The 20,384-nt window shown below is 40.8% G+C and overlaps 1 protein-coding gene and 1 long non-coding RNA gene across 16 annotated transcripts in view; both read right to left on the bottom strand.

Moving 5' to 3' along the window:
- KAT6B (lysine acetyltransferase 6B) overlaps positions 1-20,384 on the bottom strand; it is a 200,510-nt gene that overhangs the window by 122,511 nt on the left and 57,615 nt on the right. The gene's annotated exons all lie outside the window — the stretch shown is intronic.
- Positions 16,077-19,427, bottom strand: LOC127054316 (uncharacterized). Its single transcript, XR_007775206.1, has 2 exons — positions 18,114-19,427; positions 16,077-16,703 (listed from the first exon to the last, which is right to left on the bottom strand). It is a non-coding gene; the product is annotated as an uncharacterized LOC127054316 (long non-coding RNA).

Genomic DNA, 20,384 nt, shown 5'->3' with positions numbered 1-20,384 from the left:
AAAAAACACCCCAACAACTCCATACATATGTTGTAGAATCAAAGCCAGACTTCCTGGGATCTACTTTTATTAACAAATGGGTAATTCTAAAATATACTATGTAGTCCATAGTCTAAGCTTTCACCCAAGGCCTTGGTGCTCCCTGAGTTGACTGGCAGATTGATTCAGGAACCATGTACCACGCCAAAGGTGCCTCTGCCAAAGGCCAAAGCCCACCACCCTCATATCCACAATGTAGTGGAATGAACCACACTGCCCATAAGTCACCAGCAATCAACATGAAGTCCCTTGCATGTTTCAACACCTGCTACCAAAGTGAGGAAACAAGAGAAACCTACCAACCCGTAATACTATCATACTGACAGCCCTAGAAACAGAGAGTCTATTTTTAAAATTCATAAAACAGGTCTAGCATAGGAAACATTAATGAAGGTTTGCTTATCAACATGCCTCAACTGTGTTGTAAAGATACTCAGCTTGTGTGAATGAGTGTAGATCCATTTACTTTAATGTAATAACACTATCTTACACCAACTGAGGATCAAATCATCTCCATGATCTTGAAATCGTTGGGAGTCTCTGATGAAAAGGCTAGTTAAGGATATGAAATTTTATTGATAGGTATAATGTGCAACCTTATTCCCTAGGAACTAGACTAGGACTTCAGCTCATTTACATAAACCACTGAACAGCCAAAGAGAGAGCATTGACCTTCAGGAATTACTGACCTGAACTAGATTTAAAATAAATAATCACCTAGAGGTGAACAGCTTCATATCCCATTAACAATCTCTTGATGGAAAAATATATTAATGAATTGCAAAAACCCTTTCAATAGGCTTCTCACACTAAAAGCGAAGTCTGCAGAAACTCCACAAAACTTATCTGAACATGGTACATGTAAACATTGAGAATGTATTGCATTGACGTCTTTTAACACAAGCTTCCAATGAAATTTCACGTCTCCATGCACATCTTCTACAAGACTATTAGTATATTTGCAAACCTTACGTGAAACAAGCTACTGCATAAAACTAAGGGAGTGTCAGTCTCTAAAATATATTGGGCATCAAGCAAGTTCACACAGGAGACTGAAATTTATGACACTAAACCTCACACTACAACAACAGCTGGGACCAACAAATGCAAGGTAGAAATAAGCCAAATAGCTGTGGAAGACAGACAGAAGAATGCCATTTTCTTCAATAACCTACAAGTGAAAAAGGAAATGACTAAGTAAACAATAAGCCTCATCAAAGAACTAAAGCTGTAAGTCTGCTTCAGCAGCATTCCATTAGCACCCAAAATTGATATTTCCCTTTTTTTACATTTTTACCTCTTCTGAAAGCAAAATATTAGAATGTCTGAAAATTGCCATTGCAACAGTCACTCACTACTCTTCCTCTGTTTACACAGCCAACCAAACTTAATTTTCTATTGCAGAACGAAGCAAGGGGGAAATATGCTGTTGGATGTACACACTTGATGTTTATTAAATGTGAAGCAAAGACTTAAAAAGTGATATAGTCCCAGAACAGTACATTAAGTTATCCCTGAAATCTCTACGGTTGTTCTCCTAGTTTAATATTTTAGTGGAATGGAAGAATACTTTTTATGACTCATTGGTTTGTTTGGCATTATGAGGTGTGTTTACTGTAACACGTTGCACATTTCTGTAAGTGCAGGTAGACCTTTACTTTTAAAGTGTATGGACAATATTGTTTAGAAACCGATATATGTTTTGTTATAACACTGTAGCATAATGAAGAGTTCCAATATTTTGGGCAAAATGCATCTCAAATAGGAAATGGGGTTTTTAACTTCACAATTTATTTTGATCTTGGTGTATATTTTTGCAAATTTACAGGACAACAACAAGTTGGGTAACTCAGATGGGGCACAGGAAACAAAAGTATTATATGGCAGTGGGGAACTAGCTAGTTTCTACAGGAGGGGAGCATAGCTCCAGCTGATCTTGGGAAACCCACTAAAAGCCATGTGCACACTTTATTAAGTCTGTAGGATGTGTATGTGGAGTGGGAGGGGTATTGGTGGTAATGTAACACCTAGACAGGATATGAGGCGATGAACAGAGATAAATGAAAGGGGACGGTCTTATCTACTTACATTTTTGATCCAACAAACTGTAAGCATTTACCTTTTAAAAAAAACCAACAACAACATGAATATAATTCTTTGCCTTTTCCTGGCCTCCTAGATGCCCCTATTCTCATCCTCTATACTTCCCCCAAACCTCAGCATCTCCCATCCTTGTCCCCTGCTCCCAAGCATCTCCCCTTCATCTGCTCTCCCTGTCCACTTTTCTTTTGTCTCCTCCACCGCCTCATACCACTCAGTCCTCCACCCACAAATTCACCTCCCTCTGTCCACTGTTTCTCCCTCTAACCTGAATTCTTCTCCTTACAACTCCCACCACCACCCTTATCTCCTACCCTCCCACCCATGCCTGGAGTTAGAACAACAACTATCATATTTTATTTTTAAAATGTTTCTTAGCATTTTGCTGCTCTGTATACATGTGAAAACAGCTTTGTGCAGATGCAGGTAAACAGAAAATGGTGAGAAAACAAGGGGGAAGCAAATAAGGTACACCACAGAGTATTTCTTCACCCTTGACAGTGTGTATACAGAGTTAGGACTAGAGCTTACGTCAGCCTCCCTGGAAAAGAGAGGCTAAACAGTTGACACCAAAAATGCAAAGCATCCTTAACTTATAAAACTGTATTAAGCAGTAGAGCAAGATGGTTAGTTTCCTAGTTTTTTCTTCTCTCCTGTCTTGGCATTTAGGGCTTCCTACTTGAGACTGAGAATACATCCTCTTCCTCTTGCTTTCCTTTGCCTTCTATACATATCCTTACCCTCATGAGCCCCTAAATTACCACTTCCCTGATTTTCTTATTGTGGCATTTATTCTCTCTCTTTATAATGATTTCCCCACTAAGCCACCTCCCTCCTCCTACAAAAACCAAACCCATAAGGAACTTCTTTCCTGCAAGGTGAGCAAAACCAAGCAACTAAATTTGATTTTTCCCAGACCACGCCACTTTGGAGAAACAAGTCAGAAAAAAAATTAGGAAAATTTTCAGCGTCAACAGTAACGTTTTTGTAACATTATGGGTCAGATTCTCACCTGTCTTAAACTGATGTAGGAGCCACACTGATTTATGGCAGCTGAAAATCTGGCTTCATAACTTAATTTTTCCACTGATTTTTTTCCCAGGACCCCCTCCCGAAAAATTATACCCAGAGATGAGTTATGACATGTGAAATTTCAGAGGACTTGGTTTCTTTGGGGGATTTTAGGAACAGGATGAAAAGTTAGGCTTACGGGGGAAGCTAGCTTTAGTCTTAACTTTGGAGTGGCTAACACCACTCCATGGCTCTTGCACTTTTTATTTTAGTTTTATTACCTCATCAGATTACAATCTCCTCTAAAAGGGAGATAAGGGTATTTTTTCTGCAACAGAAAGCAATCCTGGCCAAAACAGGATCTGCCCATTAGCCACTCTATCTCCACAAAGACAGCAGCCTTATTAAATTACAACTGTTTGAACAAGGTCAAGCACTCGGGGTTTAATTCAAAGTGTTTCCAGGTATAATGCTGTCAGGTCAACTTAAACAAGCCAACAGAGGCTTTGAGCCTGATTAAATATTAAAACAGAATCTTTCACATCTGTTTTTACCCAAGGATGAAATTACTGTACATCTCTTCAAACAGCTCATTAATACACTGTACACATATCTTGCTTCAGAAGGTTACAGGAATATCAATGTTTTCGCAGTGCCTGCAGTGAAACCTACACAACACAGCTAGAAGTGAGGTCACTTTATACTTTAGCAGGATGTCAATATTTCTTTATAAATGTGAGAGGTAATCAGTTAGACATAGATTAATTTTAAATTAAAGGATGGAAAGCTCCAGTGAAGCTAAACCAGTTACTTTAGAGCTGAACCTTTTAATCATTCATCTCATTTTCTTTGATAGATAACTTGATAACAGACGTTGCCAAAGAAAGTTTGATCCAACAGTAATTATTTTTCAAACTGGAGGGCTGTCATGTCCAACTAGAAATCTGTGGTAGTTTTTTTTTTTTTAATTTACAAAGCATAATTTTTAATTGGAACATAAAAAGATCCATCAGGATCATCGGTTTAAGCACCTTCCATTTCTAATGATACTTTGATGCAAGATTAGAGGAGAGAAAACATTTGAAGATATGTTTCCTTTGACAATGAAACAATGCATTAATGTACTCAGTGAAATATCTGTAGTACTCTAACAACCAAAATAATGGAAAGTTCCTCCACTATGACTTTTGTGAGACAGACTAGAAATTAATCATATCATGCTTTTGAATAAAATTTATAAAAATACACCATGCCAATTTAAAGACTTATCTTTAAAAATGTATGGGCAGGGTGGGACTTGGAGAAAAGATGCAGGAAAAAATGACTTTGTATCTAATCTCTACTTATCTTGGAAGAGAGTGACTGTGATTCACAAGCCAATTGCCTACTGAAGTGAAATTTAAACGTGAATTTGCCAGGAAACACTTTACCTTACGATGCCGTTTTACCAGCCCAACACTACAGAAAAAAACAACCACTCCTATGAATACCAACAGGCTTACATAACAAATAAGAGAAACCTAAAAGAAACTTTCAGAATGTTTTGGCATCTATACCGAGGGTCAAAACTACATATTTTAAGCACTTTTAGTTAATAAGGCATGAGACAATTTGCGTAAGAAAAAATAAAATTCCAATACAACACACAGTCTTCTACCACCCACTAATTTACACTCGAATGATATAATCAACGAGACCAAACTATGCTCAATGTAAAGTCAATAAATTCTTTTTTGGCCATTGACACAAAAACCTACTGGGAATTTAACACTTGAGGAAATCAATCATTATAACACTTTGGCTCAATGCACTTCTACATTGAAATAATTTGGTCTGTAATCCACTTTATTTGTAGTTGGGTTTAAAGTAGTAAGTTTTATAGAAGCTGGCCTCATTAAACTGGATCCAGTTCAAAACTGTCTTCCATTAACACTATATATTTGAACTAAATCAAAATATTCATTTCCTTTAACATTTACAATTGTTCATTATAGAACAACCCAAACAAACCACCATCATTAGAGTGTAATCGAATAAAAGCATTTAAATTTGATTTGATCAAGTGTCTACAGAGATAGGTTTGCCTATTGCAGAAACAGATTTTCTTTAGGCATTATAGGTGTCATCAATTCTTATGTTCACCAAATAAATCCACAGCAGCCTAAGTTTTTCCAAATACAGCACCCACATACTATGACAAAATCTTTGCTACCTGAACTTTTCTTTAAAAGCTTAGTTCATCTAACATGGATTTGGGATACTTTGCAGAGACACTACAGACTAAACTAAATCATGCTGAACATATTCTACTAGGTCTTAAGAACACAGGCTCCCACCTCTACAGTGTCTCTACCCTTTTTCAGTCTGAGAAGGGAAGGCTGTGAAGGATGTGCTCTTTCAGAGGCAGATCCTTCAGTCGGCATAGCTGTCAGCTACATTGCAGTCAGTTTATACTCATTGAGGATCTATCCCTCTACGCCCCACATCCCCACCATTTCCCCTTCCTCCTTCAAAAAGGAATTTGCTTCCATTTAAAATGGAAGCCAGCATGTTTACATTTTATTTTCAGAGAAAAGTCCCCCCCAGTTTGTGCTTCTGTTTCCCAATCTCATTTGGAAAGGCAGGTAAGCAAAGAATCCTGGCCCTCATTGTAAGATATTAACCTGCTTCTACACTAGGTTTCGTTCTACAGCAGTTCTGTGTATGTTTGAGAAGTATGTTTCAGGGATGGAGGATGTCCTATCTGGGACGCAAAAGGTGTTTCATAATTAAAAGAGCGGAATTGGCACCTTATAAATGGGGCTCTGGACCTGAAAACAGCTAGCCCATTGCCAGTCCGGGTACACTAGCGAGGCTACCTCTGCACAATCCCTACTACCCTGGTTGACATGGAGCAGGGCTCATAGCAGGATAATATAATTACTGTGCCTGATATAGTGAACCCAGCAGTGGGGCAGTGCAGGTGGCAAGAAAGAGAAGTGGTATAATGGGCAGTTCAGATAACACATTGATGGGCACAATTAATCCCTGCAGCCTCAGGAACTGGCTCAGATGCAGCAGTTTCCATCAGACAGTTGCAGCATAGCAAAAAACGATCATCTCTTTCAGCACGGAGACACTAATTTTCATGTTAAAGCTTGTCTTCACTGGAGACTGGCATGAGCACCAAAATGCCACAGAAGAAAAGATATGTAGTATGTTGGGTTGAAAAAATGCCAACCTTGTTTGAAGGAAACCTGCAAGGCTAACTGGTCACCAAAAACTTCATTCTTTTTCTAAAGAGTTCAAAATTGAATTGTTGTTCTACTCATCAAATTAAAAAAAACAAAACAAAAAAACCAAAACTTTACCGTGCTATCCATGCATTTCAGGACCATGAGATACCAGTACAATTCGTTTTCATGTGTATATTAATACAGTTTATACGTAAATATATAGAGATAACTAGCTTGCCGAAGCAATAATTATTTTTGAATTCAAGGCTAATTCAATAGGCTTTACCATAGCTTCTAATTCTCAGGCTAATATTATTTTATAGAGGGTTTCTTATTAGTCTTGTTTCTGTTTGAACCACATCCACTTTTTCTTTTATTTGTAGTGACATTTTACATTGTAGTGTAGTTTTGCGTAACCTTCTTTTATGTCTAATTTCAATTCAGCGTAAGATGGGCTATTAAGTGGGGCTAACATGTTGCAGTCATGACAAACACATTACAACTTAAACTGAAGAAAAAGAAAATTAATGATTTAGTTTTGCCTCCCTGGCCTTGGAAGCATTCGTGTGGGGAGGGCATTATGGGTTCAGCTAACCTACCAACAGAAAGCACTTTTAACTAACGGCTCTGCCTCACTTCTGCTAAATGGGACAGAAATACCCATGAGCTATGACTGTGGTCATGAGCACCAAAATGCCACAGGTGGTTTCCAGACCAACAATTTATTTGCCTGGAAAAAGGCATTCACTGATCCTTCTGGCACGACAGAATGTGGAGGATTACACGCCCTTTTTATATGACTGCCAAGCGCACAAAAAGGCATATGCTTTCCTCTATAGATCAATTTTTGTGGATACCTGGAAGGAAAGTGTAACATGGGAATGCTGAAAAAGGAGCAAATAATTAACTAGTCCCATTGCAGAGCAAGCCATTTGGTTGAGATTAGTTAATCACCAGGATGGGATCCAAGAAACGCATGGAATTTTATTAACCAGTCTGATGGGGGTGGAGGGGTCGGAAAAAACCCTGGGCTTGGGATTTCTTTATCTTTGTGGGTCAAAATATAAATAGTCCCTCAGCGAGGGATGTGTTCTAAGCCTTGAGGATTTCAACCAATAGCTTAATGTGCTTCAACAAAAGTGGGTTTGCTGGTATTCTAGCTTTTAAAACAAAAACACACACATTAATACTCCAGAGCTCCTTTTGTATCAACTATAAGGAATGCTGGAGCAGATTTAATGTCTGATGTGGCTTCGTCATATACTTGGTTCTTTGGAAGTTAATCCTCATTATCCACTTCAGACCTCAACAACTGCAGCGCAGAAGGGAATTGCATGCAAGGTTTCATGCAACTTCAGGGATAGGACTGTAGGCACCGCTGCTGCCGCTACTAATGTCTGCTTATCTGGACTGAACTATTTAGAAAGCACTGAAGAAGTTTGTCCTCCAACAAGCTGAAAAATTACTTGTGGCAGATCAGTTGGGTTAAAGATAAGTACTGTGTATTTTGGGACCTTTCCCTGTTTTAAACTACAATGAATGCCAGTCAGCCTTGCTGTAGAGGTGGAAAATTAAGTCAACCCTGAACTTTACTGCCATATCATGGTCCAGGGGAAAGAGGAAACCGTGTCATTGGCAGGCTGGTGGTCAGAACTACTGTCCTCCATGTCAGTGCAGCATCCTGGGTAGGTAGCAAAAAACAAAAACAAACAAACAAAAAAGAGAAACTAAGCCAATCTAGGATCTCTGAGAGACAGAAATAAACAGTTAGAAATCACATTGATTCACCATTTCAGTACTGAGCTGTGGCGGAACAGAGTACTTCGAGTGTTTGTTAAAGACAGATGAGGCACTCAACAGGAGAGAAGGACAGTGGTGTTTATAAGAGAACCAGAACCAGCTATTATGTCAAGCAGTGGGGTCCCATGCACTAAGTGACCTTGCAAATCATCTCCCTCAGGAGTACTGAGCTACACTAAGAGTGAAAATGAAAGAAAGGGAGGGCTAATTCTCAGGTCTTTTCTGGCCCTGCTTTCTTTATGAACTTTGTCCCTAACAGCAGCTTTGGATTGGGAGATTCCTGTGGCTTTAAGAGTTCTGTGGTTGTGTGCATACACCAGGAAGTTCTTCTTTTTTCCTCAGATGAGCTACCTTACAATCCAGTAGCAGAAGAGCATGCAATGAAAAAATAATTAGTTTCCTGAATTAGATACGCTCTGGAGATTATTTTTAGGAAGTTCTATGGCTTGCGTTATGCAGCAGGTTAGACTTGGATTACAATGGTCCCTTCTGGCCTTGGAATCTATTAAGAGCAGAGAAAATGAATGCAGACGGAGAAAAAGTGATTGTAAGGCCCTCCCCTTAAGTGCTTAAGACAAAAAGAAAATTGTTCTAGTCATCATCTGCATGGGGCTTGTTGCCGGCACAGATAGTGCCCGAGACCAAGCAACAGCGGGGGCGGGGGGGTCCATCGCCCGGTGTGCCGTGCCAACAAACACACTAGGGTGGAGAAGCAAACAAAGTTTATTTGAGTTCTCAAAGCGGTGCAAGGAGACGAACACCTCAAATCATGCACACCTAACACAAGCAGTTTCCTCCTTTTATATCTCAGTTGCTTTCTGAGAACTTTTCTTGCTGACTAGCTTACCCCACCACTTCTTCTTCCTCTCCTGTCTGCTGCAACATTTTCTTCTCACACACTCTTGTGTCTTCTCCCTTCCTCCCCCCTCTCCGCTGCTGAGACATGTATACTGTATCTTAAAACGGCCTTGAGCGTGCTTTAGCCTAGCTTCAATGTATTACAGCAAAGAACTGGCTGTTACAACCGAAAACTAACTGCTAACACTACATTTTTGCAGCTATTAGTACATTAGGTTACACTAGGTTACACAAAGTGTTTAACATGGAGGGACATTGGTTCATTGAGGCCTGAGCAGGAGGGCTTCATCGGCACTCGTGATCTTCCACCCTCCCGAGTTACCTAGGGTTATGCCTAGTGACACCAACAGGCTCCTACAGGGTCTTCCTTCCCTTACCTGGACTTGCTTGCAGGCATTGTGGGGAACAGACTGACAGTGTAAGTTCAAAGATTGCGCGGCTACTGACCCCAAGAGGATCCCAAACTCTATACCAGTAAAGTGGAGGCTGGCTCACCGTGTATGCATGATGCTATAGGGCTGGTTACATCAGCTTTACAGCTCCCGAGAATGCCCCCACAGCACAGGAAGGCCAGCAACTGCAAAATAAGCTATTTATCCAACTTGAAGGCAAGCAAAGAATATATAGTTGGCAGAATGGTTGCCAAAACCTCTCAGAAAGACAACCATAAATTCACCATTTCACAATTAAGAGTACAGACAGACAGTCACATTCCCATCCTCTTGCTTCACATTCCACTATCCTGCTTTCATAAAGCTTCTCTTTACATTCCCCCCACTCTTCCTCATTGAGTCTTGCACCATTTTTTTCTGTTTACCGACAATCTTCACACGACAGAAAGGGTGGTAAATCACTGTTCCAATGTGCACAATCGAGAGGGCACTGAAATTGGCAAATGCGTGGGGAAAGACAGAAAGAAAATATTGTTTTGAAGATAAACAGCTTACAGCACCACAGGAAAATTCTGAAACCCCCCCAATTATTTGCATAAATATCTGAAGCTCTGATGCTAAGCAGCCTTAAACACAAGATCATAGCATATCCCACAATTTTCCCCTGCTGGGAGTTGTAGTTAAAATTCTAACAGAAATACTTACTGGTTAAATTAGATAGAATGAGATAAACCTTTTATCAGACCAACAAATATTATAGTACACAAACTTCTGGGCCTAAAAGATTTTTCTTCGAGTGCTGACAGTTTGTAAATTAAATTATTTGCAACATAAAGAGCTTTATAAATAGTGCTTATATCATGAAAACCTTGCAATTCGCTGCTAAGATGTCGCAGACTAATGAGTTTGCTTCTTTCTTTCTGTTCATTTGCACAGCCTATATTCTTGCATCTAACCACAGTCAATTCCACTATTTTCTATGTAACTGACCAACTACAACAGCCATAATTCTTTCCCCATAAATATGGTACATTAAATGATCTAGGGTCATAGTTACCACTCTTAAAACAATTCCACAATGTACACTGGGCTCAGTTTATGTTCTGACAAGGCTTAAGATGCTTCACCTTGCAGCCCACAACAGTTTGATTTAAAAACACACTGTATAGTAATTAGATTTAAGCAACAGAATTACTTAAAGTAGTACACTCATTGACGGGCAGAACTTTTACAGTAATAGATTAGACTCATTACCTAAAGAAACTGAAAAGCAGAAGGAACTTCATTTACCTCCTATTCCAGAAATTTACACATTTAGTTCCAGTGACAACGGTCGATAGGAACATGTAGATATGAGTCCTGCAGGTCCACCAGTGCCAGATAATGACCTGGACTGATGGAGAGATGGAATGTCTTGGCTGATTCAATCTTGAAGCAGTGGCAAACTTGTTTAGTACACCTAATCTTCTGGAAAACCCTGGAACACACTCACTTAGAAACCCTTCTATCCAGAAAACTAAAATGGTAACTCCTGTATTGCACCCAGATGCAAGACAGTCGATAGCATTCTTTAATAATATTTTTATCACTTAACATAAAATACTGAGATATCTGCATGTTCTTGTGCACACTATATTTTGTTCTCATACGAAGAGCAAACAAACATGGTTGGGGAAATACAAGTGTACTATTTAACAGGCACTAAAGTAAATATGCTATGAAAGCTGAGAAACATTTCTTTCTGGAGCAGAGGAGGAATAAAAGGACAGAAATAAGAAGATGGCAGATTTCATCAAGCTAGAGCTGTACTTTATAAATGTCCCAACTGTTAACATTGTACATGTGATCCAAAGACTGTATTTAGGCGCCCATTGGTGTGATTTTTCAAAAGTGACTTAGGAGTACAACTCCAACTGATTTCAAACTGCAAATTCTGATGGAGGAGTGTAGCCTGGTAAAAGCATTTCAGCTCTCTTGACCTGTCGAAGCTCAATATATTGAAGGTGATGTTGGTTGAAAACATAGTGTGGACTATTTGTACAGCAATTTTATGTCTGAGTTTTTGTTTTAATAGGAAGGATGTTAATGGGCACCTGGACTTGTCTTTTTCAACACAGATGAACAGCTGAAGTGTAAAATTTAGCAGAAAAAAATCTTTGTAAAATCTAAAATTCTACTAACAATTAGCAAACTAAAGAAAAGTATGAAACACCTAGTGTAGTAATTTTTCTATAAAATGAGAAATGAACTAGAAACGTAAATAAACCCAATTTATACTTTAAAAAAAATAGCTGTTTTTAATCCATTCTGCTTCTACAGTGTCACTCACTCACACACCTTCTCTCTAGCTGGTTGCCGTTTTCTATGGTGGAATTGATGGTAATATCCCAATCAAGTAACTTATTCATAAATGTACATTGAAAACATCACTAATTTAATTCTTCTAGTTTCATAGAGTCACCAAAGATCTTACTATTGCAATTTCTGATCCAGTATTTTACCAGCTTCATTATTTAAATTTGTGGTGGTAGGAGTGGTAATTCTGATAGAGAGCATCTCTCTATTCTGCAGGGATTTTCAGCTTCTTACTTTTGGCTTCTGCATTAAGATACTGTAGACTGCCAACCCGCCCAATCAGCATAGGAGGGTCCCAGAGCTCAGGCTGCAACCTGACTCCGAACTTGCCTCCACCACAATTAAACATCCCATTAGCCCAAGCTCTGCAAGCCTGAGTCACCTGACATTGGCCAGCTGCAGGTTTTTAATTGCAGAGTAGATATACCCTTATAGACAGTGAGAAATATAGGCTGCTACCCTGTCCCTCCGCACCCTCCACAGACCCTATATTCCCCATGTAGAAAAAGCCCAAACACTGTTTAAGGATTAGGGGCACTGGAAGAATATTCAACTTTCCTCCAAGTAGTGTAAAAGAATTCCATCAGAACCAGAATACAGCAAACCTGTATCGTTAAATACATCAGCAGCAAAGGAAGAAGTTTAGTAGCCAACAGAGTGTCTGAGGTCTTAAGTGCTCAAGAGGGACAAGCGCGAGTTCGAAGGTTTGCATACTTCTGGTTAAGGCTCGGACATAACATCTCTAGTTTCTCTACCCTCTTGCAGACAGAGGTGAGAAGTGAAATGAATTCATAATTCAGATCCCTGAAATCCTCCATAGCAAACATTATGCCAAAATAAATCAGCCCATATGCTAGACAAGCCTTAAAATTATCAGTGGTCAAAATAGTTAACAGTGACATTAATTCTGAATTCTAATGATGACAATTAAACACACCCCCTGAGATGATTCAAGCCGTTCCTACCTCTCAGAGTTTTACCTTCTGCATGTCTGATTGCGCACACAACCCCACCGTGCCCATCACTGGTTCAGATTTTTCTTTGAGACCATGAGGGCTAAAACATTCAGTTCTTTTGATTAATAATGAAAGCTTAGATTCTACAGGAAGTAGTGGATTATGTTGCAGAAGCCAAGGAAATTCAGGGGGTTCCTCCAATTAGAACTTTTCATCTCCACAGCATATGGCAATACATCTTCTAGAAGCCCATCTCATTTTTATTTTTTTTAAGGGACTGTGTGCTAGCAGGGATCAAATGAACTTGGGGACCAAAGTCAGGCTGTTGAAGTTGATCCGATTTTTTTGGAGCTATTCACGTAGCTCTGGCCTACCTGATGGAAACCTGAAGCGAAATTCTTGTGGAAAAAGGGCAAAGTGTACTTCCATCTAGTAAGACTGACGCGTAGCTCCATACTGGGAGTTTGACTGAGCACAGCCCCTACCAAAGCTGGTCTTGGTGAAAGGCCATCTTTGTTCAGACTCCCTGTGCTGTGATCTAGATTTATTAGAATTTCCCTAATCCTCCAATGGGGATTAAAAACTTAAGTATATGGGGGAAATGGGTATGTCTGTAAGGGCTTAAGTTTGGTCTACGCTGCCAACTTATGTCAGTGTAACTAAAGTCGCTCAGCAACATACTCAGCTGAGTGACGTAGTTATACCAACCTAACCCGTGTACACAGTAGTATGTCAACAAGGAGAGAAGCTCCCCTGTTGGTGTAGGCAGCGTATTCACTAAGCTCTACAGTAGTGCTGATAAAGTGCTTTAAACTGTAGACAAGCCCCTAGTCATTGTGTCACTGAATTAGAAATCCAAATCAGTTCAGTTTACAATCAAGTAAAAATGCAAGTGCTTTCAGGACACCTATGGTTTGGTTTATATAACCAAAAATACTGGACTGTAAGTATCTTAAGATTTCGCTGACAGCTCTGTTAGCAACAGAGATATAAATGGAATACATCAAGCCACATTACCAGCTTTTGATAACATCCTTAATTGTTGTTGGGCATAAAGAGGAAACAAGATGGCACCTGGCAATAACTCAAGAGAAAGGTTTGGACTTTTGGTCAGATATCCAGGTAACCCCTTACCCTTCCTAGTCAAAGAGCCCTGTTAGAAGGAGCAAGTAAGCCTAAGGGAAATGGCACAGAACAAAAAAAATACTCTTTTAAAAAGGACCATTGTTTTCAGGTCATGTTTGCAAGGAAGGAGACTACCAATAAGCTGAGGATAACAGCTGGATCATCTTTAAGGTAGGACCACCGCATAACCTGTCACATCTTGAGAGTGTCTCAAAAAAAAAAAATCAGAAATTTTTCCAGTTAAAATGACTTTAGAAGTCAACAGAAATTTTTTAAGGCAGACACCTTTCTAGGATTAACAGTACCATTTGGCCCTGAAAGTCATTTTCTATAAATCAAATGCATTCCTGCTTTTGATTCAGGAGACTGAGGCCATGTCTACAGTACAAACTTTGTTCAATGAAAGTTATGTCAGCATAAAGCCCCTGCAGTTAGCACACTGCTTCTTTGTGAGAGTACTTGGCTTCTTGAGCCAGTGTTGTGTGTACTCACCAGGAGTGTTTGTGTTGCTGCACAATGCAATGTACCAGAGTAGGTGTTCCAGTGCACAACCTGCCACCATGCAGCACAGTGTCTTTTGAGAAGTTTGGGCAATGCATGGTTGGGCAGAAACAAGTCATGCAAGAGTGACAGGAGCAAGGGATCAACTTCCCAGTGTGTAACTGTCTCCATCTTATGTCATCTACCGTCCCATAATAGTCTTTTTTTCTTTTAAATCGCTCTCAGCTGTTTGCCATCTCTGACAGAAGCATAAAACCTGCACAGATCTTCACTACTGTCAAAAGCACTGCAAGCACAGGACACACAATCCACAGGTATTTGCAGAGCTGTAAGAACCAAATAAGCAGGGAACATGATGATTTCTTGGAGAACATATTGCTGTGGGACACAGCAAGAACTAATTCAAGTTTGTTGATGGCATTCCCAGAGTAATTGCAGATGGTGGAGTGCCATTTCCGTGCCTGGGAAATAAGCACTGACTGGTGGGACTGTAATGCAGGTTTGGGATGATGAGCAGTGGCAGGAGAATTCCTTGGTCTGTGTGCTAAGCTCTCCCCAACCCTCCAGCACAGGGTCACCTAAATGAGAGCTATACTGACAGTGGAGAAATGAGTGGAGATCACATTATGGAAAACTTGCAACATCAGACTGATACCAGTCAGTGGGAAATCATTTTGCAGTTGGAAAATCCACTGCAGAAGCCATTGTCACGCAAGTGTGCACAGCCATTAATCATCTCCTGCTATGCAGGACTGTGATTCTCAGCAATGTGCAGGACATAATAGGTGGTTTTGCAGCAATGCTGTTCCCAAACTGCAGTGCAGCAACAGATGGCATGCATATCCTGTTTTGGCACCAGACCACCTTGCTATAGAGTACATCAACAGAAAGGGCTATCTTTCTATTGTTACACCAGTGTAGACAGTTCACTGGGGACACTTCATTGACATCAGGTGCTGGCTAGTCAGGCAAGGGGCATGATGCTCGCATCTTTAAGAAGAAAGGACTATTCAGAAAGCTACAAGCAGGGACTCTCTTTCCTGACTGGCAGATTACCTATCACTGGCAATGTTGAAACGCCAACAGTGAGACTGGGGGACCTAGCCTACCCTTTGTTTCCCTGCCTCATGAAGCTGTACACCAGTCATCTCAACAGCACCAAGGAAAGACTCAACTATAGGCTCAGAAGGTGCACGACAGTTGAATGTGCTTTTGGTAGATTTAAGGGACAATGACATTATTTATTCACAAGATTGGATATCATTAAAAAGAAACCCCAACAGTTATAGCTGCCTGCTGTATCTCCATAATATCCATGAAGCAAAGGGAGAAAAGCTGCCACTGGGTTGGAGGTGGAGCAGTATCTGCTGAGTTTGAACAGCCAAGGACAATTAGAAGAGCTCAGTATGGAGCTATACAGCTCAGGGGAGCTTTGAAAGAGCACTTTAACACTGAGCCACAGTAATACTCTGTGGTGTAGTGTGCTCTACCTGGAGCTGCTGTTTTGGGACAGAAAGGAATTCTGCGGTGCTCGGCGTACATCTGTGATTATAACACGATCACTGCACCTATGAATTTTTTAGTGCTTGCTGTACATTTATGGATTATTATACGGTGTGTCACAGATCCTATGAGTTGTGTGTTAATGTACAGTAACAAGTAAGTGGGTGCTTTCAGAACTGCTAGGCACTCTGAAGCATATGTTGGGAATTAATAATGAAGAATTTTTTTCCAAATAATAGAATTTTATTCAGTAACAAAACCAGTGCAAAGAAAATCTTTGCAAATAAAAGCAAATACATTAAAAGCTTGAAAAATTAATAAAACTGAACTTAAGGGAAAGAACATTCATGTCCATTTTATTTCCACATACAGCAACCATGCCTTTCACAGGTCAGCATATGAGAAGCTGTGGTTGTCCTTAACGTCCTCCAGGGTGGACTGGTAGGGGTAAGGGATTCGGCCCCTGACACCATGCGAAATGTTGAGGGGAGGAGAGAGTGTAGGGAGATTCTGTAATGAGGTTCTCCATGGATTGCAAAAAGAGAGGTGAACCCAAGATTGTTGAACATTCAGGTCCACAACAGGTATGCAGCATTTATGTTTGCTGCTGGAGAAACCCTGTTATATCCTGGTACATCTCCCTCTCCTCTTCCTCCTGGAACTCTCTTATCAGCTCTTTCCTTCTCCGGGTTGTCTTCAGCGGTCCCCTCCAGGATCTTTGCTCATGATCTGATGCAGCACTCGCTTGCAGGATCTCTCACTGAATGTGTCATCCCAAATCCTCTTCTCTCCTCTCTGGTGTTCTCTGCATGTGGAGGCGGAACCCCTCAAGGTCTCAGTAGTGACAGCTGCAGATAGAAACACAGAAGTACCACTGTCAATGCAGTCACAACAGAAAGTGAAAGTTAAGATTTAGAACTCCCTTCCCCTGCTTTCCTGAAGTTTTATACAAGACATGCTTATTGCCACTTCTGCTTTAGAGTGCATGTCAACACTCACAGCACCAACCACGGTGAATATGGCCCACTAGAGGTGAGGGAAATGAGGCGGGTGTTGCTTGGTTGCATGTAACTATGAGTACAGTGCAATGGCACTGAATACTGGCACCATTTTCCATAGGCAGTGGTGATTTTAGCTGATCTCACTCCTGAGGATAACAAAGGCACAGAATGCACAGCTGCTACTAGTGTCCCAAAGCAGGCCGGCCCGTATGCTGCTTGCCTATACTGCAATGGTGCCTGCCAAATGTATCACTGACTGGCATGGGAAAGCGTCCTACCATGGGAAGAGACTGTCTAGGAAGCAGTACGGCAGAAATGGATCTAGGGGTTACAGTGGACCACAAGCTAAATATGAGTCAACAGTGTGATGCTGTTGCAAAAAAAAGCAAACATGATTCTGGGATGCATTAACAGGTGCGTTGTGAGCAAGACACAAGAAGTCATTCTTCCACTCTACTCTGCGCTGGTAGGCCTCAACTGGAGTATTGTGTCCAGTTTTGGGCACCGCATTTCAAGAAAGATGTGGAGAAACTGGAGAGGGTCCAGAGAAGAGCAACAAGAATGATTAAAGGTCTAGAGAACATGACCTATGAAGGAAGGCTGAAAGAATCGAGTTTGTTTAGTTTGGAAAAAGAAGACAGAGGGGACATGATAGTAGTTTTCAGGTATCTAAAAGGGTGTCATAAGGAGGTGGGAGAAAAACTTATTCACCTTAGCCTCTAAGGATAGAACAAGACGCAGTGGGCTTAGACTGCAGCAAGGGAGGTTAAGGTTGGACATTAGGAAAAAGTTCCTAACTGTCAGGGTGATTTAAACACTGGAATAAATTGCCTAGGGAGGTTGTGGAATCTCCATCCCTGGAGATATTTAAGAGTAGGTTAGATAAATGTCTATCTGGGATGGTCTAAACAGTATTTGGTCCTGCCCTGAGGGCAGGGGACTGGACTCTAGGTCCCTTCAAGCTCTACAATCTATGAATCTATACCTAGACCTTTGCAGGAGAGGACTGCAAAGTACCTCCATGGAAGTTTCACTGAGATCTCAAAATGAATCAAGGGACATGTCGGTGTACATAAAACACACTGCTCCGCATGGCCCTCTCCCGCTTAACTCTATGCGGGAACAAAACACAGATAACACTCTCTCTTGTATTGTTATCTTTTACTATGAGCTGATTAATGAAAAGTTGATAGCTGTGTCCTGTTAAATTAGAAGCACCGTCAGTAAATCAATCATTTTCATGGGAAACACACTTACCTGAGGTTCCTTCCCCTGCATCAGGCTTGCCTGTGCTAGACTGCCAGGACTGACTGGACTGCAGGGGGGGTCTCAAGCAGGTCCTGGCTCGCAGCATAGCTTGACCCTCCCCAGTCACGTGTCCCCCATCCTCCTCCTGTTCTGTGTTTTTCATTCCAGGGCCTGTGACTCGGGTTCCTCAGAGGTATCCACGGTGGTCTGTGCTGTGGTGGTGGGGAGATGTCTCTGCTAAGCATAACATGCAGCTCTTTGTAAAAGCAGCAAGTCTGGGGCTTGGCACCGGACCGACTGTTCGCCTCCTGATATGCCTGATGCAGTTCCTTCACTTTCACATGGTACTGCTGCTGGTCCCTGTTGTAGTCCCTTGCACTGCAACCCCCATGTAATCTGCTTGTAGATGTCCACATTTCTACAGCTGATCCCTAGCTGTGCCTGCACAGCCTCTTGTTCCCACAGGACCAGGAGACCCAACATCTCCTCACTACACCAAGCTTGAGTGTATCTGGAGTGTGTAACTGGCATAGTCACCTGGACAGTTGCACACAACAATGGAGAGCTGGGCTTTAAAGGGGAGGTAGGCCTTCAGGCCTCTGTGACCCCTGGGCAGTGGGCAGCTTCTGGAGGACTGTTAAGGTCAACCTAATTAACATAGTGCCTACACTTGAGCCCTGGTTAATATCCTGAGATTGAGGCAGCACAACGCCTGTCAGGGAGATGGTGTTACTGCATCGCTGTAATGGGTCACTTGCATTGATGGGAGGCAAATTTAAGTGTAGATACATGCACAACTAGGCTGATGCAAAGCAACTTACATTGACCTAACTTTGCAGTTTAGACCTGGCCTGAGAAAGAGATAACTTAAATGCCTTTAATACTGTAGTTTGGAGAACAAAGCCCTATTTTCCCATACAAGTTTCATGGAGACTTCTTTGCACTCAGAATCCTTTATTGAGGCAGAGAAAATTTCCATGCTCTTCGATAATTCCTACTATTCATTTGGTCCTTCTATTAAAGGGTCTCCCTACTCAAGAATGAGTGTTGTAACTTGTGCATTGAAGAGTTATTTTCCTCCAATTGTAGAAATTTGGGATATTTTCCTAAGAGTCCACCTAAAAGAAAAGTCCTTGTGCTAAAGCTCTTCTGTAACAGTAACAGAACACTCACTTACAACATAATTAAAATGTTAATATTTGTTAAATTTGGATGGGACCACAACTGCACTAAAGCCTTCCAAGACTTGACCCCAGTTACATCATGGATAGGTACTGTCCACCCTAATTTTAGTAGTGTCAGGTCAGAAGAAAAAACTGTGCTGTAACCAACCTGAGCCAGCTATCTTTTTAGTACACATCGGACCTGAATGGATGAAAAGAAAAAAAGTAATGTTAAATTGGGATGAGGAGAAGAAATAAAAGTGAAGCGGACGGCAAAGTGAATTGGTTTCCCTCACCCCCCAGAAGATAAGCAGGATTTGAAGCACTCTAGATTTTGTGCTACTACTCCAATGCAAATTTCACATTTTCCAGTAGCATTTTATATCAAAAATTAATTTCTTTTTATTTTAAACATGCTAGTGAATTGAAACACAAATCTGGGAAAGGGCAGGAAACAGTCTACTGCGCAGTATCCTACACTAGGATGTGAAATGCACTCCAATTGTGGTTCACTTTTTCCTCCCACTATTTGTTAGCAATGGAACCACAAAATCTAAGTTAATACCTTATTGGGAAAGGTACTACAAAAGCAGTAAACCCTGTTCTGCTCAAAATAATCACTGAACTAGTAATTAATTTAGGCAAGAAAGTGAAATTTGTTCATCTAAAAGTACTCTCTCTCTCTAATAATCCTAAAGCCTTGCTGAATTACTCATGCTACTATTTACTTACTATCCCAATTAGTGATTCTGATGATTCAGTAATAAGCTTATAAGATAGCCAGATCTAGAGAATTGTTTGCACATTTTTTAAAAAGCAACAAAGCACTCAGTCAGTACTGCTGTGTCTTCTGACGTGCAGTTTTGATGCATACTGTCGAGGCTGTATGGACTGAGGATTGGTGAGTGGTTGAAGTGGAGGTAGTGAGTGGCTTCTTTCTTTGAAACACTGGTTTATTTCTAGATGTCTCAGAATATTGGGTGGGCTGGGCAATCACTGTGCAGTTTGGGACCTACTAAATTGTTTACCTGCAGGTCTATAAATCCCAAGTGATCACAAAATGGCCCTCCAATCCTTTTAGGTGCACAATGATTCATCAGTAATCTCAGCAAAGAGT

This window comes from Gopherus flavomarginatus, chromosome 6 (assembly GCF_025201925.1).
Source record: "Gopherus flavomarginatus isolate rGopFla2 chromosome 6, rGopFla2.mat.asm, whole genome shotgun sequence".
In the NCBI taxonomy this organism is placed as follows: domain Eukaryota; kingdom Metazoa; phylum Chordata; order Testudines; family Testudinidae; genus Gopherus; species Gopherus flavomarginatus.
The sequence above is the reverse complement of the archived record's forward strand: the minus strand, read 5'-3'. Positions and strand labels throughout refer to the sequence as shown.